This window comes from Pan paniscus, chromosome 1 (genome assembly GCF_029289425.2).
Source record: "Pan paniscus chromosome 1, NHGRI_mPanPan1-v2.0_pri, whole genome shotgun sequence".
Lineage (NCBI taxonomy): Eukaryota > Metazoa > Chordata > Mammalia > Primates > Hominidae > Pan > Pan paniscus.
In genome coordinates, this window is record NC_073249.2 from 197,919,480 (window position 1) to 197,942,709 (window position 23,230).

General features: G+C 46.7%; 1 protein-coding gene across 36 annotated transcripts in view; it reads right to left on the minus strand.

The window, feature by feature from the left end:
* Positions 1-23,230, minus strand: part of EPB41 (erythrocyte membrane protein band 4.1) — a 231,737-nt gene that overhangs the window by 196,232 nt on the left and 12,275 nt on the right. For 33 of the 36 annotated variants that reach the window (XM_055095919.2, XM_055095865.2, XM_055095875.2 and 30 more), the window contains exon 1: positions 8,601-8,848. The exons of 1 other annotated variant lie outside the window; for it this stretch is intronic. The gene's annotated coding sequence lies outside the window, so the exon portion shown is untranslated. Of the gene's footprint in view, positions 1-8,600; positions 8,852-23,230 lie in introns of those variants that run through there. 2 more of the 36 variants (XM_055095881.2, XM_034959588.3) reach the window with 1 other exon arrangement.

Consider the following 23,230-nt stretch of genomic DNA (forward strand, 5'->3'; position numbering starts at 1 on the left):
CACACCTCTAATCCCAGCACTTTGGGAGGCCGAGGCGGGTAGATTACCTGAGGTCAGGAGTTCGAGACCAGCCTGACCAACATAGTGAGACCCTGTCTCTACTAAAATACAAAAATTAGCCAGGTGTGGTGGCACACGCCTGTAATCCCAGCTACTTGGGAGGCTGAGGCAGGAGAATCACTTGAATCCGGGAGGTAGAGATTGCATTGAGCTGAGATCCCATCACTGCACTCCAGCCTGGGTGACAGAGTGAGACTCCATCTCAAAAAAAAAAAAAAAAAAGAAAGGAAAGAAGGAAGAAAAAGGTTTAAGGCTAATTACACATACCTGATTATCAGAATCAAACAGTGCATCACGGCTGAGTGTGTTAGCTCACACCTATAATCCCAACACTTTGGGAGGCCAAGTCAGGAGGATCTCTTGAGACCAGGCTGGGCAACATCATAAGATCATCTCAGCCTGGGCACAATGGCTCACGCCTGTAATTCCAGCACTTTGGGAGGCCGAGGCAGGCGGATCATGAGGTCAGGAGTTTGAGACCAGCCTGGCCAATATGGTGAAACCCCGACTCTACTAAAAAATACAAAAATTAGTCGGGCATGGTAGCACACACCTATAGTCCCAGGTACTTGGGAGGCTGAGGCAGAAGAATTGCTCGAACCTGGGAGGCAGAGGTTGCAGCGAGCCGAGATCGCACCACTGCACTCCAGCCTGAGCAACAGAGTGAGACTCAATCTCGGAAAAAAAAAAAAAAAATCCTGTCTCTAAGAAAAAATTTTAAAACTGGCGGGGCACGGTGGCATGCACCTGTAGTCCCAGCTACTCAGGAGGCTGAGGTGGGAGGACTGCTTGTGCCTGGGAGTTCAAGGTTAGAGTAAGCCATGATTGCCCCACTGCACTCCAGCCTGGGCAACAGAATGAGACAGAGGATAAAAAGATAATAAATCTTCAGAGAAGAAGATATCTTTAAAACCTCTTTCCTCTACCAGGCTTCTTATTCTTGGTCTCCTTTCCCTTAAGTAGCTCTCCTTTACTTTATTTACTTGGCAACAACTATTTCCAACCTAACACAATTATCTCGAGACTATCTAAATATAAAATATAATTTTATAGGCCAGGTGCGGTGGTTCATGCCTGTGATCTGAGCACTTTGGGAGGCCAAGGCGGGCGGACCAGGAGGTCAGGAGTTCGAAACCAGTCTGACCAACACGGTGAAACCCCGTGTCTACTAAAAATACAAAAATTAGCCAGGCGTGGTGGCACGTGCCTGTAATGCCAGCTACTTGGGAGGCTGAGGCAGGAGAATCGCTTCAACCTGGGAGGCAGAGGTTGCAGTGAGCCAAGATCATGCCATTGCACTCCAGCCTGGGTGACAGAGAGAGACTCCATCTCCAAAAAAAAAGTGTATATATATATAATTTCATAAATAAAATACTATTTACATTTTCACTGGAAAAACCACAAAGTATACTATGTGGATTTTCTTGCCTCCAAAAGCAATTGTGTTATTTCAAGTGTTGAGGATGCCAGAAAGCTTGAAGATTTAAAAATAACCTCACAAAGAGCTCATTTTCAACACCAGATGGAAAGAAATTACTCTAAAGACACATGTGTAGGAAGACAAATATACAATATCATATGATACCATGCAAAAGGTTTATATAATTACGTAATACCATCAAGACTGGAAAGACTGCAGGTAGTAAGCTGGCAACAGTGTCAATCCTCTGAATCATTAAAAAAAGAGAAAAGGGCAAGAAACAGCAAGTGGGTGGTAGCAAAAAAAATTTTTTAAAGCCTTTACTTTAAGCTGCCTTCCATGTGTCCCTATCGCATGCTGAAATGGTAGGCAGGTAAAATTTGAGGGCTTAAATCCTTGGCACTCCTGAGAGTCCTGCCTGTGTCCATATGGCCAAAAACTGGGGAGGGAAGGGGGAATGGGATGAATTTCAACAATCTGTATTAAATGTATTATTAAGGTGAAACACTCTTCACTTGAATACATATAGAACTTCTAATTGGTAAATTAAAATACATGCTTGGCATCTAAGTTAAAGCAGCATTTCTTTATAAGATATGTTTAAAGATATGCCATTAAGATCCCATTGTGTTAAAATGATTTTAATAGGATTACTTAAGAGTATATGTAAGTACTAATAGCTGTATATCAATCACAACTAAACCTTGGCCTAATACTATGTATTCGTAAATCACCAAAAATATACATTTCTATTACACTTATGGGTTACAGGCTTAAATTTAACCAATTCAAAACAACTCTATTAGCTAGATGTGATGGCACACACCTGTAGTCCCAGCTATTTAGGTGGCTGAGATAGGAGGATCACTTGAGCCCAGGGGTTCAACACCAACCTCAGCAACATAGAGAGACTCCTCATATAAATTTTTAAAAATTAAAATAGGCCGGGCGCCATGGCTCACACCTGTAATCCTAGCACTTTGGGAGGCCAAGGCAGGCAGATTTCTTGAGCCTAGTTCAAGACCAGCCTGGTCAAGATGGCAAAACCCAGTCTCTAAAAATATAAAAAATCAGACAGGTGTGGCGCCTGTAGCTCCAGCTACTCAGGAGGCTGAGGTGGGAAGATCACCTGAGCCTGGGAAGTTGAGGCTGTAATGAGCCATGATCGCACCACTGCACTCCAGCCTGGGTGACAGGAGTAAGACCCTGTCTCAAAAAATAAATAAATAAATAAATAAAAATAAAATAATCCTGTGCTTTAATATAGTTAAATCACGGGGAGTTTCTCACTTGAAACTTTTCTATCATAACTTTTTTATGATTTAATGCAGATATAACAAATATAATGCATGGGCAAAAGTTTTCTGAGTGAATATTAATGTAGAAAGTACCAAAACCTCAGTCTATGTTGTGTCCGGTGCTATGATTCAAACATATAGAGGGCCTACCAAAAGCTGATCTGCATTAGGGTGACTTTTGTGGAGGATGGAATCAGGTTGCATCTATAAATAACAATTAACTACAAGAGTACAGATTATATCCAATCTTATTTGATTATTTCCACCTATTTCCAAAAAAAGATGGAGGTGTTCCTGTCTCTATTAATAGACATTAGATAACAGAATAGAATTATAGATATACATTGAATATAGAATTAGATAATAGAAAATAATCTTAATAGAGCATCTATTGCTTCTTCCAATCTAATCAATATAAACTCACAGTCATATTTCTTATCCATTCCATCAGACAGATAATCTTGCCCCTTCCTACCCACCCTGCCAAAATTTCTTTAACCTTACCCAAGCTCTGTTCCACACAGCTTAGAAACAATTTTAATCTCTACAAGCAGAGATCACCCTGAGAGTTGAGGGCCTAGATTAATTGGGTAGAACTGACTCAAAGAGTCATCAGCTACGGAAGAGGGAGAGCAGCAATTCAATAAACAATCACAGTTTAATCCACATAGATTTAACTTGGAGATAAGAGATAACTTGCAAAAAAGAGAACTGCTCTTAATTGCAATAATAAAATAATAAAAATAATAAAACAATAAATAATTTAAAAGCATGACACCAGAATGTCTCTGGAATTTCTATATAGAAAGGACTTTTGGGCTGGATGCTATGGCTCATGCCTGTAATCCCAGCACTCTCCGAGGCCAAGGCAGATGGATCACTTGAGATCAGGAGTTCAAGACCAGCCTGGCCAACATGGTGAAACCCCGTTTCTACCAAAGAATACAAAAATTAGCCGTGCATGCCTGTAGTCCCAGCTACTCAGGAGGCTGAGGCGGAAGAATCGCTTGAACCCGGGAGGCAGAGGTTGCAGTGAGCCGAGATCATGCCACTGCATTCCAGCCTAGGCAACACAGCAAGACCCTGCCTCAAAAAAAAAGAAAGAAAGAAAGAAAGGACTTTTAAGGATAGCAATTTGACTGGAAGGAGAGACAGAATATTTGGATATCAAGCTCCCAGTTCCTACCCAGATTGCATGTTTACTTAGGGTGACTTAGTGGGAAGCTGACGAAGTTAGCGGGTAGGGGATATTAAAGTCTCTTCAAGCTACTCCTTGAATTATACTGGCTGCTGTTCTCCAAAGTTCAAAGAGCTAGCCAATTTATTTTCAAATATTTTAAGTGGATACAATTCAATTTAAATAAAAAATCAGCAAAATAAGTATAAACAGACTTTCATCATAATCGGATTTTCCCAAAACCAATATTTGAAGCAAAGTGTCAGTAAGGTGGGTAGTTCTAAATGAGATCAGCACTCAATATAAAATATCAAAGTTCTCCTTTCTAACACCTCCAAGTTCTGAATACTCCTCACTGCTACAGCATTCTTCTTTATCTATGTATTCATTAAATAGCAGCAGAGTAAATCAAAATACTAATCTAACCCAGTGTGCACTCCAGAGTAAGTTATATTGTATTTGACTAAACACACCATGAACCCACTCTTAAAAAGGACGCACAGTAAAAGCCACCAGTGACATACCAAGAAACTTAAATGAACAACAAAAAATAACATACATTTGGCATCTGCCTCTCCTCTCCTCTAACTAAATGCTATGATAAATGCAATCAAGCAATTACTTTTTCTTTTTTCTCTTTGAGACAGAATTTCACTCTGTTGCCCAGGCTGGAATGCAGTGGTCTCAAACTCAAAGGCTCAAGTGATCCGTGGGCCTCGGCCTCCCAAAGTGCTGGGATTACAAGCATAAACCACTGCACCTAGCTAGCAATTACTTTTCAATAATTTTGGATCCTTTACATACATAAGGCCCATAACTGATTAATTCAGAGGCCATCTTTGGGGGCTTTATTTAGAGGAAAAAAACAAAGTTATTCATAAGAAAAGTTATTGGAATTATTGCTGTTTAGCTCACAAAATAAAGTGATTCCATGTTCAAGTAATTAAAGAAAAAATTCAAATATAGAGGTAGCAATGAATCCACATCTGAATATGCATTTAACCAAACACAAACTTGATGAAACTCAGAAAAATACAGGCCACTGGCTGGGTGTGGTGGTTCATGCCTGTAATCCCAGCACTTTGGGAGGCGGACGTGGGCAGATCACGAGGTCAAGAGATTGGAGACCATCCTGGCCAACATGGTGAAACCTCGTCTCTACTAAAAATACAAAAATTTAGCTGGGCGTGGTGGTGTGCGCCTGTAGTCCCAGCTACTCGGGAGGCTGAGACAGAAAAGACAAGAAAAACAAAAATACACTGGCAACACTTATGCTGTCCTGCCTCTTAGATAACAAGGAAACAGACTGTGGTCTACATGTATGCTCCTCTTGATTTCAGAACCAAACTCAGCCTCTGATGGCCACTGATATTCTAAAGTTATGAAATCAGATTAGCAATATGAAACTGGATTACTACATTAAAAAAAAATGTAAGCAAACTCTATCATTCACACCAAAAATTACACACCAGGCATGGTGGCTCATGTCTGTAATACAGACTAAGCTGGGCACAGTGGCTCATGTCTGTAATCCCAGCACTTTTGGAAGCAGAGGTGAGACGATCATTTGAGCTCAGGAGTTTGAGACCAGCAGTTTGAGACCAGCCTGGGCAACATAGCAGGACCCCGTGTTTTAAAAACGAAAAAAAAAAGCTGGGCATGGTGGTGCACATCTGTAGTCCCAGCTGCTCAGGAGGCTCAGGTGGGAGAATCACTTGAACCCAGGAGTTCAAGGCGGCAGTGAGCCAGGATCATGCCACTGCCCTCCAGCTTGGGCAACAAGGTAAGACCCCTGTCTCTAAAAACATATGTATACAGGGCCAGGCACGGTGGCTCATGCCTGTAATCCCAGCACTTTGGAAGGCCGAGGCGGGCGGATCACTTGCGGTCAGGAGTTCAAGACCAGCCTGGCCAACATGGTGAAACCCCAACTCTACTAAAAATACAAAAGTTAGGTGGGCATGATGGCAAGCGCCTGTAATCCCAGCTACTTGGGAGCCTGAGCCAGGAGAATTGCTTAAACCCAGGAGGTGGAGGTTGCAGTGAGCTGAGATCATGCCACTGCACTCCAGCCTGTGTGACAGAGTAAGACTCCATCTCAAAATAAATAAATAAATACACACACACATATACACACACACACACACACACACAGAGAGAGATGGCAAAGCAAGGGTTATTACAGAGTAGTTCTATTTGGTTGCACAATACAAAGAATAAGGAGAATAAAGGTGGAAAGGTAGATTGTAGCCATATTGCATAAGAACTTACAAGACATTTGGTATAAAACACTTAATAAATGTTGGGAGAGGTCGGGTGAGGTGGCTCACATCTGTAATCCCAGTACTTTGGGAGGCCCAGGGAGGAGGATCCCTTGAGTCCAGGAATTCAAGACCACCCTAGGCAACATAGTGAGACTGTCTCTACAAAAAATAAAAAGACATTAGCCAAGCATGGGGGCACACGCCTATAGTCCCAGCTACTAGGGAGGCTGAGGCAGGAGGATCACTTGAGCCCAGGAGTTTAAGGCTGCAGTGAGCCGTGATCATGCCACTGCACTCCAGCCTGGGTGACAGAATGAGACCCTGTTTAAAAAAAAAAAAATTGTTGGGAGAATTTTGGTAAAACCTACAGATTAAAAACATTTATTTCTAAGCCTGAATTCAAACATACAAGGAAAAATGTATAGTTTTGTTGGTAGAAGACAGAGGAATCAGAAGGTTGGCACTCTGAACTTATGTTTAACAATGAGTTCACCTTTTTTTTTGAGACAGTTTTGCTCTGTTGCCCAGGTTGAAGTGCAGTGGTGCAATCTCGCCTCACTGCAACCTCCGCCTCCTAGGTTCGAGCGATTCTCCTGCCTCCGCCTACTGAGTAGGTGGGATTACAGGCACATGCCACCACACCCAGCTACTTTTTTGCATTTTTAGTACAGATGGGGTTTCACCATGCTGGCCAGGCTAGTCTCGAACTCCTGACCTCAAGTGATCCACCCGCCTTGGCCTCCCAAAGTGCTGGGATTACAGGCGTGAGCCACCGTGCCCGACCGAGTTCACTTTTAATAGTGCCAAAGATATACTGTACTTGTTTCCCCAGATGTATGAATAATATCTATATTTACCTTAATTATAAGCTTCTTATAGAAAGCGCACTGAATTAACTACTTTGATTCTAAGGCAATCTGGTGTTCAGTTATTACATCTATTTTTGAATCTGCCATTTATTGAGTGCTTACTGTACGCCAGATAGCATGTACGCTACATGGATTATATTAATAACACCCCAAACCAAAAATTTTACAACTGGCGAAGAACTGATTACACTTTCAATTTACAGAAAAGGAAAATGAAAAGTACATCAAGTTTCCATAAAAAGTAGGGGTTAGTGCTACATTAACAAAACTGGGACGGGAAGAAACATATACAGGCTATATATCCTGCTTTTGATTAAAGGGATCAAACCAACTAAAATTTTTTGCCAGGACTGAGAATACAGAAGACAATAATGAGCAACAGCACTGACTACAGTACATCCTCAAGAGAGTATAAATCCACTATAATAATATCCAAGACACAAGACACAACCATTTCTTGCAATTTTCCCTAAAAACAGAAGGGAAGAAAATAGCAGCTGTGAAATCACCCAGACTACAAAAAAAAAAAAAAAAAAAGCATCTGAAAAAAAAAAAGGAAAAAGAAAAAACTATCTCCTAATGAGCAACTACATGCCAAAAAACAAGTCTCCACAGACTAGTCATTTATGGCAGGGTACAGGGTACAGTTAAAGAAACAACAGGATGACAGTCGCTATCATGTGGCCAGAAACCAGTCCATCAGCAATCTGTTTCACGTGAGATCACTTTCTCTCAAGAGAATGCCTGTTCTTGGGGAGCATGACCCTGTTTTGGCAAAACCTCCCCAGGAATAATGGCCTGCTGGTCAATCTCGGAGGGCGAGCCCAGACCCGGCCTCTCCACAGGTACAGCAGCCCAGCGAGCACGGGGGAAGATTTCCAAGCCGACAGATGCGCGAACTGAAAAAGGAGGTCACGACGCTGAGAGAATAGATTTAACCCTCTGCTCGCTGGGAACCCAGAAGACTAAGGGGGAACGTGTTTTTCAATGATGCAGGCGTCGGTGGCGGGAAGGCCTGCGAAGTCTTGCCAGGGCTCCCTGCAGTCCTCAGATTCCGCCTGACTTCTGCAGACAGTCCGGCTCCCTCGCCAGGAAGAAATCGCTCCGCGGCTGCACGCAACACCTTCACCGTCTGAAACCTGCGATTCTCCGCATTTGGTTTCCTCCCGAGGCTCCTGCACACCGCACCGTGATTGACGCACCCGAGGGGACCGATTTTCCCTCGTCAAAAATACATCTCAAGCCTAACTTTCCAACACTCCCGCGACGCAACCCCTTCCCCTTTCCTCAGCGGCTCTGGCCCGCCCCTCGCTCCTCGGGCCGCGTCCCGGCTGGCGACCCGGCGTGCGCACGAGGCTCCTCCGCGGGAGAGCCCGCGCCCCGGCCCGGGGCCTGTCGGGGGTTGCAGACAAAGAGGCTGCAGCGCCGCCGCGGCCGCCAGGACCGTCCCCACGGGGACAGCTCCACGCCCCCCGCCCCGGCTCCCGCGCCGCCGCCGCCGCCTCGCCTCACCGGTGGCTCCGGGGCCGGGCTCCTGTGCCCGCCGCTGCTGCAGCCCGACGAACAATGGCAGGAGGAGGCGCCGGCGTCCGAGGCTCGGGCCCTCTGCGGCTCGCGGGCCCGCCGGCTGCTGCTGGCTGACTGACTAAACGCACCAGCGGAGGGAGGGAGGGAGCGAGCGAGCGAGCAGGCGAGCGGCCCTGGCGCGCGCCCTCCCGCCTTCCCTCTGCGAGGCGAGGCCAGCCCGGCCCGCAGCCCGCCCGCCGGCCCGCGCCCCTCCCCCTCAGTTCGCCACAACATTGTAGTAAATTTCTATTGGGCCGCGCCGGAGGGAAGGAGGGGGCCGGGCCCGCGGCCCGTCCGCCCATTGGCTGAGGCCAACTTCTAGCTCCCCTTGTTCCCCACCCTCCCCTAGGCCGGTAAGGAGAGGAGAGGGGAACGAAAAAGAGAGAGGAAAAGGCAAGGGGCTGGCCGCGTGTGCGCACGCGCAAGTCGAACCCGGTCTGGAGCCGGGGTGTTCCGGGATCCCGCAGCACCCACGTGGGGCATGAGGCAGCTAGAGCCCTGGACGGTGAGGTCCTTTCCTCCTTCCAAGTAAGAGGCCGAGATTTGGAAGCCTCAGGGAAGTAACTCGCTTAGAGGCTGTAGCCAGGCTACCCCAACTGACTCCCCCTAAACGCTTAGTGACCTCGGGTAAGTCACTCAGCTTCTCTGTGCCTCAGTTTCCCCATCCACTAGTTTGACTGTCTCTAGGCGCCCTTCCAACCCTGACATTCGATGAGACTTTACCTCTCGTGCCAGCTGTGTAAGGCCTGAAATGGAAGCTAAGTGTTGAGACCACGCCAAGATTGAACCTGTCTTCTGCATTTAAGGATCTCCTAATTCCCCCCTGGCAATCTCAACATTATAAAGACCTAGCTTCCGAGGTCTGGTCTCCAGATGAACTGAGGGTTGCTCTGACAATTGCTTAGTGTGTCTTTATTTCCTTCCAGAAGTGTCAGAGACCCCTTGACCCTTCCTACTCCCTGCTAGGCTGGTCTGTGAACAGGCTTCGGACCCACAGTGCAGAAAGAAGGCTTTTGTTTTAAGCATGATACCTAGAAGGTAAGATAGGATCTGGTGTTCTATTTTAGAGATGAGGAAACTGAAGCAGAGAGACTTAGAACTGACAGGATAAGAAGCCAGGCCATCTGACAGCAGAGTCTGTAGACGCCAGCTAGACATTCCTGATATCTAATCACGGCCCCTTCACGATCCCAGCACAGCCTCTGGAAACAGATTGCCTGGGTTCAATTCTTAGTCTCCAGCCTTTTCTAATGGTTTGATTTTCATTTTTCTTTTATTTATTTATTTATTTGAGACGGAGTCTCGCTCTGTCACCAGGCTGGAGTGCGGTGCCGGAATCTCGGCTCACTGCAACCTCTGCCTCCCGGGTTCAAGCGATTCTCCTGCCTCAGCCTCCCGAGTAGCTGGGACTACAGGCGTGTACCACCACGCCCAGCTAATTTTTGTATTTTTAGTAGAGACGGGGTTTCACCGTGTTAGTCTCGATCTCCTGACCTCGTGATCCGCCCTTCTCGGCCTCCCAAAGTGCTGGGATTACAGGCTTGAGCCACCGCGCCCGGCCGTGCCTCATTTTTCAACACCATAAAAGGGGATAATATGTCCAAGTAGCTGGGACTCCCACCTATAGTGGGAGGCTGAGGTGGGAGGATTGCTCAAGCACAGGAGTTCAAGGCCACAGTGAGCTAGGATCATGCCATTCCACTCCAGCTTGGGCAACAGAGCAAGACTCCATCCCTAAAAACAAAAAACGAGGGTTGGGGGAGAGAGAAGGATAATAATAGTTCCCACCTCACAGAGTTACTGTAAGAATTAGGCCAGGCATGGTGGCTCATGCCTGTAATCCCAGAACTTTGGGAGGCTGAGGCAGGCGGATCACCTGAGGTCAGGAATTCGAGACCAGCCTGGCCAAATGGTGAAACCCCATCTCTACTAAAAATACAAAACTTAGCTGGGCCTGGTGGCAGGCGCCTGTAATCTCAGTTATTCTCGGAGGTTGAGGCAGGAGAATCACTTGAACCCAGGAGGTGGAGGTTGCAGAGAGCCGAGATCATGCCATTGAACTCCAGGTTGGGTGACAAGAGCAAGACTCCATCTCAAAAAAAAGAAAAAGGAAAAAAGAATTAAATGAGTTAAAATATGTAAAGGACTTAGAGCAGTGCCTAGCTCATAGTAAGATCTATGTGTGTTAATTATTATTACTATTCAGAGACTAAAATGTGGACTGAGAGGTGTGGAACTGGCAAATATAATAATATATTTGTTAAGCATGCAATTGTTGTCAGCACTGAGCTGAGCACGTTATGTAAATTGTCCGTTTGAAACATCATAAAACCCCTTGAAAACCACCTGACTATACCATCTAAAACAGCCTCCACTCAAACACCCTTATCCTGCTTTAATTTGCTTCATAGCACTTACCCTACTTGACGTTCTACTATATATTTATTATTTATTGTGCCTCTCAAATAAATTGCTGTAATCTAGACCCACTAGACTGCAAGCTCAGGAAGGAAGGGACTGTATCTGTATTCATCTCCCAGAACAGTATACGCTCAATAAATATTTGTTGAATGAGTTAATGAACATCCTTATTTTATATATAAGGAAACTGAGTCTTAGTGAGGTCAGGTGACTTGGCCAGGGTCATTCTGTGTATGAGGGGTGAAGCACCTGTTTTTTTTTGAGAAGGGGTTTCGCTCTTTTTGCCCAGGCTGGAGTGCAATGGCACGATCTCGGCTCACCTCACTGCAACCTCTGCCTCCCAGGTTCAAGCGATTCTCCTGCCTCAGCCTCGTGAGTAGCTGGGATTACAGGCATGTGCCACCACGCCTGGCTAATTTTGTATTGTTAATAGAGACGGGGTTTCTCCATGTTGGTCAGGCTGGTCTCGAACCCCCAGCCTCAGGTGATCCACCCACTTCAGCATCCCAAAGTGCTGGGATTACAGGCATGAGCCACCACGCCTGGCCTCACCTGTTCTTAAATACTCTGGTCTCCTGCCTCAAGTCCTCAGGTTCAGCTGTGCTTTTTATTCAGAGTTCTAGTCCTACCACCTCTGTGCCTCAGGCTTCCTTCACCAATCAGACAGGAAAATCTGGTACCTTGAAGGATGAGTATAGAAGACCAATTACCAGTGGTTTACCATCTCCACCACCACCAAGTTATCCAGCAAATTCAGATTCATGAAAGCCCAGTATTCTCTATGCCATGAAGTGCTAGCCAATGGCACATCTAATTGGATGCAAAGAATATGTAGCATTTAATAATCCTTACTCTGCAAATAAGTAGAGGTCTCAGGCTAACAGCAAAAGGCTAGACACAAGGCAGGTATGAACTACTCTGAAATTCAGAGTGCCATGCAATAACACACCATAATCCATTGACTCAGGCTTTAGAATCTGAAAGACCTGAATTCCAGTGCTGGCTTTTAATTCTTAGCCTGGAGATGAAAGGGCTTTGTAAACTGTAAAGTACTATCCACACATGAGGAATTTTTGTTATTTTAGACACACATCTTCACTTGTTAGGCTAAGTGCCCAATCTCTGAGTGTTGCCAGGCCTATCACATAGGAAGATGTGGGGGTATAAGTAATGCCTAATATGAAGGTGGAAAAACTACCTTTACTCCTGGGCCCATCTGCCCTCTCAGACTTCTGCAAACCAGGTATCCAGTCCCAGCTCACCCTGCAGAGACTGCCATCAGGTACCAAGGGTAAAGGTCCCAAGCACCGTCTCTGAGGCTAATTTCCAAGGCAGAAACAGCTCTGCTCCATGCTCACATCTGGGTGGCAGCTGTGCTATGCCCCAAGCCCCAGGATGGGGTCCCTAAGGACCATCTCTATCTCGCCTGCCAGCTGAGCCCACCATTACCTCCCCACCCCCTACCCCTTGTGTTCCTTCCTAGGGAATACAGGCCCCGCTAGCTGCCTGTTAGCCCCTGGAGCAGTCAAGGGCAGTAAGCAAAAGAGAAAAAGAAAAAAAAAGACAGCGTGAAAGGGTCTTAATCCTTCCCCACTGCAAACTGAGCCCAAGCAAAAGCAAACACCAGCTGCACATAAGAGGGTGAAATTAGATGGTGAAATTAGGTGGTGACCAGTGGGGAAGGCCAGGGAGTGTAGATGAGGCCTCAGATGACCTCGTAGAGATGAGATTGGAAGAAAGCGGGGAGGGGCGGGGAAACCATACCCAAATCTGGGACGTGGGCGGATTAGGGACACAGCTGGCCTGAAGCCCTGTGTCTGTTGTGGAGGGTGGCAAGAGATTGAAGAGGGCTTTGAAAAGCTGGGCCCACCAACAAAGTGTTCTGAACAGTACTGTTGAATGAAAACTAGTCAAGCAATCCTCCCACCTTGGCCTCACAGAGTGCTGGGATTACAAGCGTGAGCCACTGCACCCGGCCTTATTTTTATTTTTTTATTTATTTTATTTTTTATTTATTTTTTCAAGAGATAGGGTCTCACTCTGTTGCCCAAGCTGGAGTGCAGCTGTGCAATTATAACTCACTGTAGCTTTGAACTCATGGGCTCAAGCAAACCACCCACCTCATCCTCCCAAGTAGCTGGGATTACAAGCACAGGCCACTGTACCTAGCTTCTTATTTGTGTACTTTTCAGTGTACATATATTAAGTCATATGAAATTGCTGATTTTATAGGTTAAAAATGATCAAATGTGAACAATTTCATATGTCTCAACCTAACGCTTTTTAAAAATTTATACCATATTATTTTAGGACTGACTTTTTTTTTTTTTTTTTGAGACGGAGTCTTACTCCATAGCCCAGGATGAGTGCAATGGCCCAGTCTTGGCTCACTGCAACCTCTGCCTTCCAGAATCAAGAGATTCTCCTGCCTCAGCCTGCAAAGTAGCTGGGATTACAGGTGCCCGCCACCACGCCCAGCTAATTTTTTTTTTTTGTATTTTTAGTAGAGACATGTGGGATAGGCTAGTATTGAACTCCTGACCTCTGGTGATCCGCCTGCCTCGGCCTCCCAAAGTGCTGGGATTACAGGCATGAGCCACCAGGCCCAGCCTAAAACTGACTTTTTTCATTTAACAATATGTTGTGAACATTTGTATCATCGTTTTTAACAATGCTAGCAAGCGGATATATCATAATTTAGTTAATCCTACTATTGGACATTGAGTTTGTTTCCCATTTTTCTCTCTTAAAAATGATATTTGGGCCAGGCATAGTGGCTCACGCCTGTAATCCCAGCACTTTGGGAGGCCGAGGCGGGTGGATCACGAGGTCAGGAGTGCGAGACCAGCCTGACCAACATGGTGAAACCCTGTCTCTACTAAAAATATGAAAATTAGCCAGGCGTGGTGGCACACGCCTGTAATCCCAGCTGCTCAGGAGGCTGAGACAGGAGAATGGCTTGAACCCAGGAGGCAGAGGTTGCAGCGAGACAAGATCACGCCACTGCACTCCAGCTTGGGCAACAGGGCAAGACTCTATCTCAAATAATAATAATAATAATAATAATAATAATAACTACTTTTTTTTTTTTTGAAACGGAGTCTCGCCCTGTAACCCAGGCTGGAGTGCAGTGGCACAATCTCGGCTTGCCGCAGCCTCTGCCTGCCAGGTTCAAGTGATTCTCCTGCCTCAGCCTCCCGAGCAGCTGGGATTACAGGCGCCCGCCGTCACACCCAGCTAATTTTCATGTGTTTCGTAGAGACGGGGCTTCTCTATCTTGGCCAGGCTGGTTTCGAACTCCTGACCTCAGGTGATCCGCCCGACTCGGCCTCCCAAAGTGCTAGGATTACAGGCGTGAGCCACCGTGCCCAGCCATAACAACTAGATTTATGAGGTATTTACTATGTGCCAGGCACACAGTAAGTACTTTTTAATCATTATTGCACTTAACTTCTTAACAGTAATACTTAGGCAATATTATTAGCCTCAAGTACAGTTGAAGAAACTACAGCTTAGATGAATTAGGGGCTGTGCAGGGGCTCACACCTATAATCCCAACACTTTGGGAGGCCAGGGTTGGAGGATTGCTTGAGGCCAGGAGTTCGAGATCAGTCTAGGCAACATAGTGAGACCTCATCTCTACAAAAAAAAATTAAAATTTTTAAAAAATCAGCCAATCTGGCACTAGCTTTGGAGTCTAGGAAAAAAAAACAATAGCCAAGCATGGTGGCACCTGCCTGTGGTCCCAGCTACTTGAGAGACTGAGGTGGGAGGATCACTGGAGCCTGGGAGGTCTAGGTTGCAGTGAGCCATGATCGCACTACCACACTTCATCACTTTGTGACAGAGCAAGACCCTGTCTCAAAAAAGAAAAAAAAGGCCAGGCACAGTGGCTCACTTGTTGTCAAGGAATGCCTTAACAACCATCCACCAGGTCCACTTTTACAATTTCAATCTTCTTCCCTCTGGCCCTTGTTTCTTGGCATGTCTGCACAGCAACCCCAATGCATAGGGGTAATGTAATCCCAGCGCTTTGGGAGGCTGAGGGAGGAGGATCACTTGAGCCCAGGAGTTTGAGACCAGCCTGGGTAACGGTGAGACCCCATCTCTATTGAAAAAAAAAGAAGGCCGGGTGCAGTGGCTCATGCCTGTAATCCCAGCACTTTGGGAGGCCGAGGCAGGTGGATCGCCTGAGGTAGGGAGTTCGAGACCAGCCCATGACCAACATGGGGAAACCATGTCTCTACTAAAAATACAAATATCAGCCGGGTGTGGTCACGGGCACCTGTAATCCCAGCTACTTGGGAGGCTGAGTAACAAGAATCGCTTGAACCCAGGAGGCGGACGTTGCAGTGAGCCAAGATCGCACCACTGTACTCCTGCCTGGGTGACAAGAGTGAGACTCCATCTCAAAAAAAAAAAAGGCCAGGCACGGTGGCTCACGCCTGTAATCCCAGCACTTTGGGAGGCAGAGGCAGGCAGATCATGAGGTCAGGAGATTGAGACCATCCTGGCTGACATGGTGAAACCCCGTCTCTACTGAAAATACAAAAAAATTAGCTGGGTGTGGTGGCGGGTGCCTGTAGTCCCAGCTACCTACTCAGGAGGCTGAGGCAGGAGAATGGCGTGAACCCGGGAGGCAGAGCTTGCAGTGAGCTGAGATCGCACTACTGCACTCCAGCCTGGGCAACAGAGCGAGACTCCATCTCAAAAAAAAAAAAAAAAGAAAAAAAAAGAAAAGTTAGGTGATTTGCCTAACATCGCAGCTTAAACTAGGTCTGTCTGATGCCACTGTCCTCTACTATGTACTGCTTTCAGGAAAGCACTCTCAGGAAAGCACTTTGGAAATGATGTGAATGAGTAATATTAATATCTGTCCCAAGACCTCAGGGAAAGGCTGTCCTGACTACTTCTGATAATAGCCCTGGGACATTCAGGGAGAGACCCACTGATCTGGCCTCCCATGACCCTCTCCAACCCTATTCTCTTACCAGCTGGAATGAGCCTAATGACCCTGATCCAGCAAAGCCTCAGCTCACTCAGCCTTAACCCACTAATTCTCTCTTACTAGGGGAGGGAACCCTCAAGGCGTAGAGGGTTTTCCAAGAAACAGGCTCTGTGCCACCTACTAGCTGACAGTCTTCTAAAACTGGTAAAGTCAGCCTGGCCCAACCCTCACTTGACAGAGGGACAGGGCAGAAGGGGAGATATAAGGAAGCAGGGGTATTGGGGGCACAGAAATTGCCAGGTTTGACTTGCTCCAAGACCCTCCAAAGCTGCTACTATAGGACAGGTTCTGAGCCGGCCAGCCAGCATTTGACTAACCTCAGTTTCCAAGACTTCCGGTGACTGGGAGCACTTTAGTGGGGAAGAAATTGAGAAATTGGGGCCACGCACAGTGGCTCACGCCTATAATCCCAACACTTTGGGAGGCCGAGGCAGGTGGATCAGTTAAGGCCAGGAGTTCGAGACCAGCCTGGCCAACATGGCGAAACCATATCTCTACTAAAAATACAGAAAATTAGCCGGGCGTGGTGGTGGGCGCCTGTAGTACCAGCTACTCTGGAGGCTGAGGCAGGAGAATCACTTGAACCTGGGAGGCAGAGGTTTCAGAGAGCCGAGATCGCGCCACTGCACTCCAGCCTGGGCAACAGAGCAAGACTCCGTCTCAAAAAAAAAAAAAAAAGAAAGAAAGAAAAAGAAAGAGAGAAGTCATAAGAGAGACTGCAAATAAGTTGCAGCCTTAGTTCCACAATAAATTCGCTGTATGACTCCAGGCAAGTCACCTACCCTTCATCAGCTCAGCTGCCACAACAAAATGCCATAGATTCGGTGGCTTAAACACAGAAATTTATTTTCTGACAGTTCTGGAGGCTGGAGTCAGAGATCAGGCATGGCCAGGTTCTGCTGAGGGTGCTCTTCCTGGCTGGCAGATGGTCACCTTCTTGCTGTGTCCTTACATGGTGGGGAGACAGCAAGCTTTCTGGTTTTTTGTTTTTTTTTTTTTTGAGACATAGTCTTCCTCTGTCGCCCAGGCTGAGTGCGGTGGCGTGATCTCGGCTCACTGCAACCTCTACCTCCCGGGTTCAAGCGATTCTCCTGCCTCAGCTTCCCGAGTAGCTGGGATTACAGGCACGTACCACCAGGCCCGGCTGATTTTTGTATTTTTAGTAGAGAGGGGTTTTTGCCATGTTGGCTAGGCTGGTCTCAAACTCCCAACCTCAAGTGATCCACTTGCCTGGACCTCCCAAAGTGCTGGGATTCCAGACATGAGCCACTGCACCCAGCTGATGTCTCTTCTTTTTGAGACATAGTCTTGCTCTGTCGCCCAGGCTGGAGTGCAGTGGTGCAATCTCCCCTCACTGCAACCTCCATCTCCCGGGTTCTAGCTAGTCTCATGCCTCAGCCTCCCAAGGAGCTAGGATTATAGGCTCCCACCACCACGCCTGGCTAATTTTTTTTTTTTTTTTTTTTTGAGACAGAGTCTCGTTCTGTCGCCCAGGCTGGAGTGCAGTGGCATGATCTCGGCTCACTGCAAGCTCCGCCTCCCAGGTTCATGCCATTCTCCTGCCTCAGCCTCCCAAGTAGCTGGGACTACAGGCGCCCCCCACCATGCCCAGCTAATTTTTTTGTATTTTTAGAGATGGGGTTTCACCGTGTTAGCCAGGATGGTCTCGATCTCCTGACCTCGTGATCCACCAGCCTTGGCCTCCCAAAGTGCTGGGATCACAGGCATGAGCCACCACGCCTGGCCAATTTTTTGTATTTTTAGTAGAGACAAGGTTTTACCATGTTGGCTAGGCTGGCCTCAAACTCCTGACCTCAGGTAATCCACCCGCCTCCGCCTCCCAAAGTACTGGGATTACAGCCATGAGCCACCGCGCCTGGCCTTGGTGTCTCTTCTTATAAGGGTACTAATACTGTCATGAGGGCCCCACCCTCATAATCTCATCTTATCCTAATTACTTCCCTGATTAATTACTCCATTTCCAAATGCCATTACCTTAGAGGTTAGAGCTTCAATATAAGAAAGGAAGAAGGGTCAAATGATGTGGAGAATGCAAAGGGTTCTGCAGATTACAAAGCCCCATACTACACTAAGTATGATTTTTATTTTAAATCTGCTAGCAACCAACCAGAAAGAATCCTCAACCTCAAGGTAAAAGCCTCCCTGGAAGTGGGGACACAGTGGTCCCACCTTTCTTCATCCATCACACATTTATTGGGCACTGGGGATCCTAGCATGAATGAGTCCAGTGGCTCTATAATAACAGCCATCATTATGATCCCACACTTGAGTGATGGCAAGAAAAAGTTTAAAAAAAAAAAAAAAAAAGCTGGGCCGGGCAAGGTGACTCACGCCTGTAATCTCAACACTTTGGGAGGGTGAGGCAGATGGATCACAAGGTCAGGAGTTCGAGACCAGCCTGGCCAAGATGGTGAAACCCTGTCTCTACTGAAAATACAAAAATTAGCCGGGTGCAGTGGTGGGTGCCTGTAATCCCAGCTACTCAGGAGGCTGAGGCAGGAGAATCGCTTGAACCCGGGAGGTGGAGGTTGCAGTGAGCCAAGATCACACCACTGCACTCCAGCCTGGGCAACAGAGTGAGACTCTGTCTCAAAAAACAAACAAACAACAACAAAAAAAAACTGGACTTTTGAGGCAGGCCGACCTTGGTTCAAATCAGAACTTCACCACTGAGATGCTATGCGAGTCCAGGCAATTCACTTCCCCTCCCTTCCTTTTCTATAAAGTGGAGCTAATATGTGCCAACCATTACACCAAGTGTTTTATATACAATATGTCACTGAACCTTCACAACACCCCCTTGAGGAAGATATGACTATAATTTCCATTGTACAGATGAAGAAATAGAGTCTCAGGCCAGGCATGGTGGCTCATGCCTGTAATCCCAGCACTTTGGGAGGCTGAGGTGGGCAGATCACCTGAAGATCAGGAGTTCAAGACCAGCCTGGCCAGTGAAACCTTGTCTCTACTAAAAATATAAAAATTAGCCGGGTGTGGCAGTGGGCCCCTCTAGTCCCAGCTACTCAAGAGGCTGAGGCAGGAGAATCGCTTGAACCCAGGAGGCTGAGGTTGCAGTGAGCTGAGATCACACCACTGCACTCCAGCCTGGGCAGCAGAGTGAGACCTTAGCTCAAAAAAACAAAAAGAAAGAAAGAAAGAAAAAGAAAAGAAAAGAAAAAGAAATAGAATCTCAGATAAGTGAAAAACTTGTCCAAGATCACCCAGCTAGTAAGTATCAGAGTTAGAATTCAAACCCACATCTGCCTGGCCCTGTTGCTAGTATTCTTTTTACAGATTGCCTACATTTCCATGATGGTCATTATCATAATGCCAGCAAAGATGTGCAGAGTACCAGCTAAGTGCCTAAGTACTTTAACTGCATTCTCTTATTTAATTCTCACAACAACCCTGTAGAGTGGGTACTATTTTAGCCCCATTTTATTGCTTTGGGAACTGACGTCAGAGAGGTGAAGTGATTTGCCCAGTGTCACACAGCTAGGAAGGGGTATGGTTGGGAAGCCAGCTGTGTGTGAGTCCAGAACCCAACTCCTTGCTGAAGACACTATCTTGCCTCTCTTCCCTAGTGAGGTCAAGTAGGCGTCTTTATCTCTGTTTGACAGGTGAGAAAGCTGAGGCCCAACAAGAGGCAGTGACATGCCTAAGAACACACAGCAAGTCAGTAGCTACACAGCCACTTAAGCTCAGGCTCCTGAGTCTCAAACCCAGGATAATTTCCTCCACTTATAATCTTGAGCATCAGAAAATGCCCCTGTCCACTGGATATTTGGAAACCCTACACCTAGCTCCCCTGAAGGTGTGAGGAACCCCCTCTGTACCAGGCCAGGCATAGAGACCCAGGGGTGTTGTGGGAAAACATTGCAGGATACTGTCCGGGGAAAATAGCAGTTGAGCTGGTGACCCATGTGCCCCTAGCTTTGGGCACCTCTGTCTTGGTCTCCCTAAATCATGGACCCCAAGCTGGGAAGGGGAAAGTTCCAGAGGAAGCTGCTCCAAGCCTGGCTCCCAGTGTCTAGCACAGCTCTCTGCTATGATTTCTGCTGAAAAACAAAAAGCTCAATCCTCTAGGCCTAAGTGCTAATTACCAATAATGACATAATAACCATTGCGGACCCAACAGCCAAACAGCCCCAACTAGAAATTCTGCAAAGCTCAGGCTCCGGAACAAAAGATTTGGGCACTCCAATTGAAACTGATGCCCTGGCAGAAAATATCAGAAGCAATCAGAAGCAAAAGAGCCTCAGGGTTGACCCAGCTAAAGTATGATCTGACAAATGGAAAGGATGATGACCACTCACTTTTTCTCTCATTCACACATTTATTGAGATTCTACTGTGTGCTCAAAATATTCCTAGATCCAGAGAGAATAGGCTTCATATAGTCATCAGTTTACACCCCAAATATTTACTGAGCACTTCCTATGCACCACGCACTGTTCTAGGTACAAGGGATATAACGCTGAATAATATAGACAAAAATCACCATCATCATAGAGCTTACATTCCAATGGGGGGAGAGACAATAAACAAATAATAAAATACAGTATGTCAAAGAGTCATAAGTGCTATGGATAAAAATAAGCAGACAGTGCTAAGGTTAGAGGACAGAAAGGTGTTACAATTTTAAGTAAGAAGTCAGGAGGCTGGGTGCGGTGGCTCACACCTGTAATTCCAGTACTTTGGGAGGCTGAGGTGGGTGGATCACCAGAGGTCAGGAGTTCGAGACCAGCCTGGTCAACATGGCGAAACCCTGTCTCTACTAAAAATACAAAAATTAGATGGGTGTGGTGGCAGGTGCCTGTAATCCCAGCTACTCAGGAGGCTGAGACAGGAGAATCCCTTGAACCTGGGAGGCGGAGATTGCAGTGAGCCAAGATCGCACCACTGCACTCCAGCCTGGGCAACAGAGCAAGGCTCCATCTCAAAATAGTAATAATAATAATATAAAAATAGGCCGAGTGCAGTGGCTCATGCCTGTAATCCCAACACTTTGGGAGGCTGAGGCTCGCGGATCATGAGGTCAAGAGATCGAGACCACCCTGGCCAACATGGTGAAACCCTGTCTCTACTAAAAATACAAAAATTAGCTGGACATGGTGGCGCACGCCTGTAGTCCCAGCTACTCAGGAGGCTGAGGCAGGAGAATCACTTGAACCCAGGAGGTGGAGGTTGTAGTGAGCCGAGATCATGCCACTGCACTCCAGCCTGGCGACAGAGCAAGACTCTGTCTCAAAAAGTAAATAAATAGCCGGGTGCAGTGGCTCACGCCTGTAATCCCAGCACTTTGGGAGGCCAAGGCAGGCGGATCACAAGGTCAGCAGATCGAGACTATCCTGGCTAACACAGTGAAACCCCATCTCTACTAAAAATACAAAAAATTAGCCGGGCTTGGTGGCAGGCGCCTATAATCCCAGCTACTCGGGAGGCTGAGGCAGGAGAATGGCATGAACCCGGGAGGCGGAGTTTGCAGTGAGCTGAGATCTCGCCACTGCACTCCAGCCTGGGTAACAGAGCGAGATTCCGTCTCAAAATAAATAAATAAATAAAAAGATAGGAAAGGTCTTATTGAGAAGGTGACATTTAAACAAAAAATTTAAAGAGATGAGAGAACAAGCTACAAAAGTGTTTGGGGGTAGAGTGTTCTGGGCCAAAGGACTAGCAAGTGCAAAGTCCCTGGGGTGGAAGTGTGCTTGACGGACTTGCCTGGGATCATGCCTCTAGTCATTAACAGCTGAGGGGCCTAGTGGGAAAGGAATCAGACACAGACAGACTAGTGCACTTAAACTCTCTTTAGCCTCAGGACAGCCCGGGAGGTAACATTTTGCCCGCTATTCTCACCATTTTACAAACAAAGGCATGAGACCAAGAGAAGAGAAGTAAATGATCCAGCCAGGCACAGTGGCTCATGCCTGTAATCCCAGCACTTTGGGAGGCTGAGAGGGGCAGATCACTTGAGGTCAGGAGTTCAAGACCAGCCTGGCCAACATGGTGAAACCCCCATCTCTACTAAAAATGCAAAAATTAGCCTAGCATGGTGGTGCATGCTTGTATCCCCAGCTACTTGGGAGGCTGAGGTAGGAGGTTTGCTTGAACCTGGGAGGCAGAGGTTGCAGTAACCCGAGGTCATGCCACTGCACTCCAGCCTGGGTGATAGAAGGAGACTCCATCTCAAAAAAAAAAAAAGAAGAATAAGTAAATGATCCCACATCACACAGCTAGAATAGGCAGCTCTGTCTGACTCCACCTTTCTGCTGCTAGTCTCTGGCCTATCTGTGGAAACTCTAAATATTTATTGAATGAATGAATAACTCAATCAATCCTGTACATTTCTCAAGTCCTTCCTTCTCAATGAGCTCTTTTATGACTTCTTATTATCTCTACCGATCATAGAATAACAATGACAAAAACAACAATAATAATTCCAACATGTCTGTCAGCTACGGACTGAGTACTTCATACAAATTATTTAATTTAGCCCTTAAGTAATCCTATGAGAAGATGCTAATATTTTCCCCATGTTATAGGGGAAAAAACTGAAGCTCACTTAGGTAAAACAACTTGCTAGAGGTCTCACAGCTGGTAAGGGGTGAAGCTGGGATTTAAACCAAAGTCTCTCTGCTCACAAATCCCTACTTTTAATCCTGTAGTATTAGTAGAAACCTCTGACCTCAATCCATCTCCTTCCTTTTTTAAATCAGAAAATGAAGGCTCAGGAAGGGTAGGTAATTTGCCCAAGATCTCACAGTGTGGAGAGCTAGGAGGGCTGGTGTTCCTTCCACTCTACCATTTTTGGGGCTGTGAACCAGGTTTTCTCTTTTAGGCCTATTTCCCAGCATCTGTGGAAGTCTTCAAGTCATCCTAGCTCCCGAGGATGGTTCCAAGGAGTTCACAGTCCATCACTTTCCCCCCAGCCTAAGCCTGGATGGCATGGGGCCCTTCCTACTCTGCTTTTCTTGAGTGCCTGCAGTGGCATCATCGGAGGCTGCAGAAGGGAAACTGTCTTGGGTGGGGCTAGAATGTCCCAGGAAAGGGGGAAGAGGGGAGGGAAGCATAACAGATGCTGAGCCTCCTGCTTTAAAACTGGCTTATCAGGTGTCATTTGTTCAATA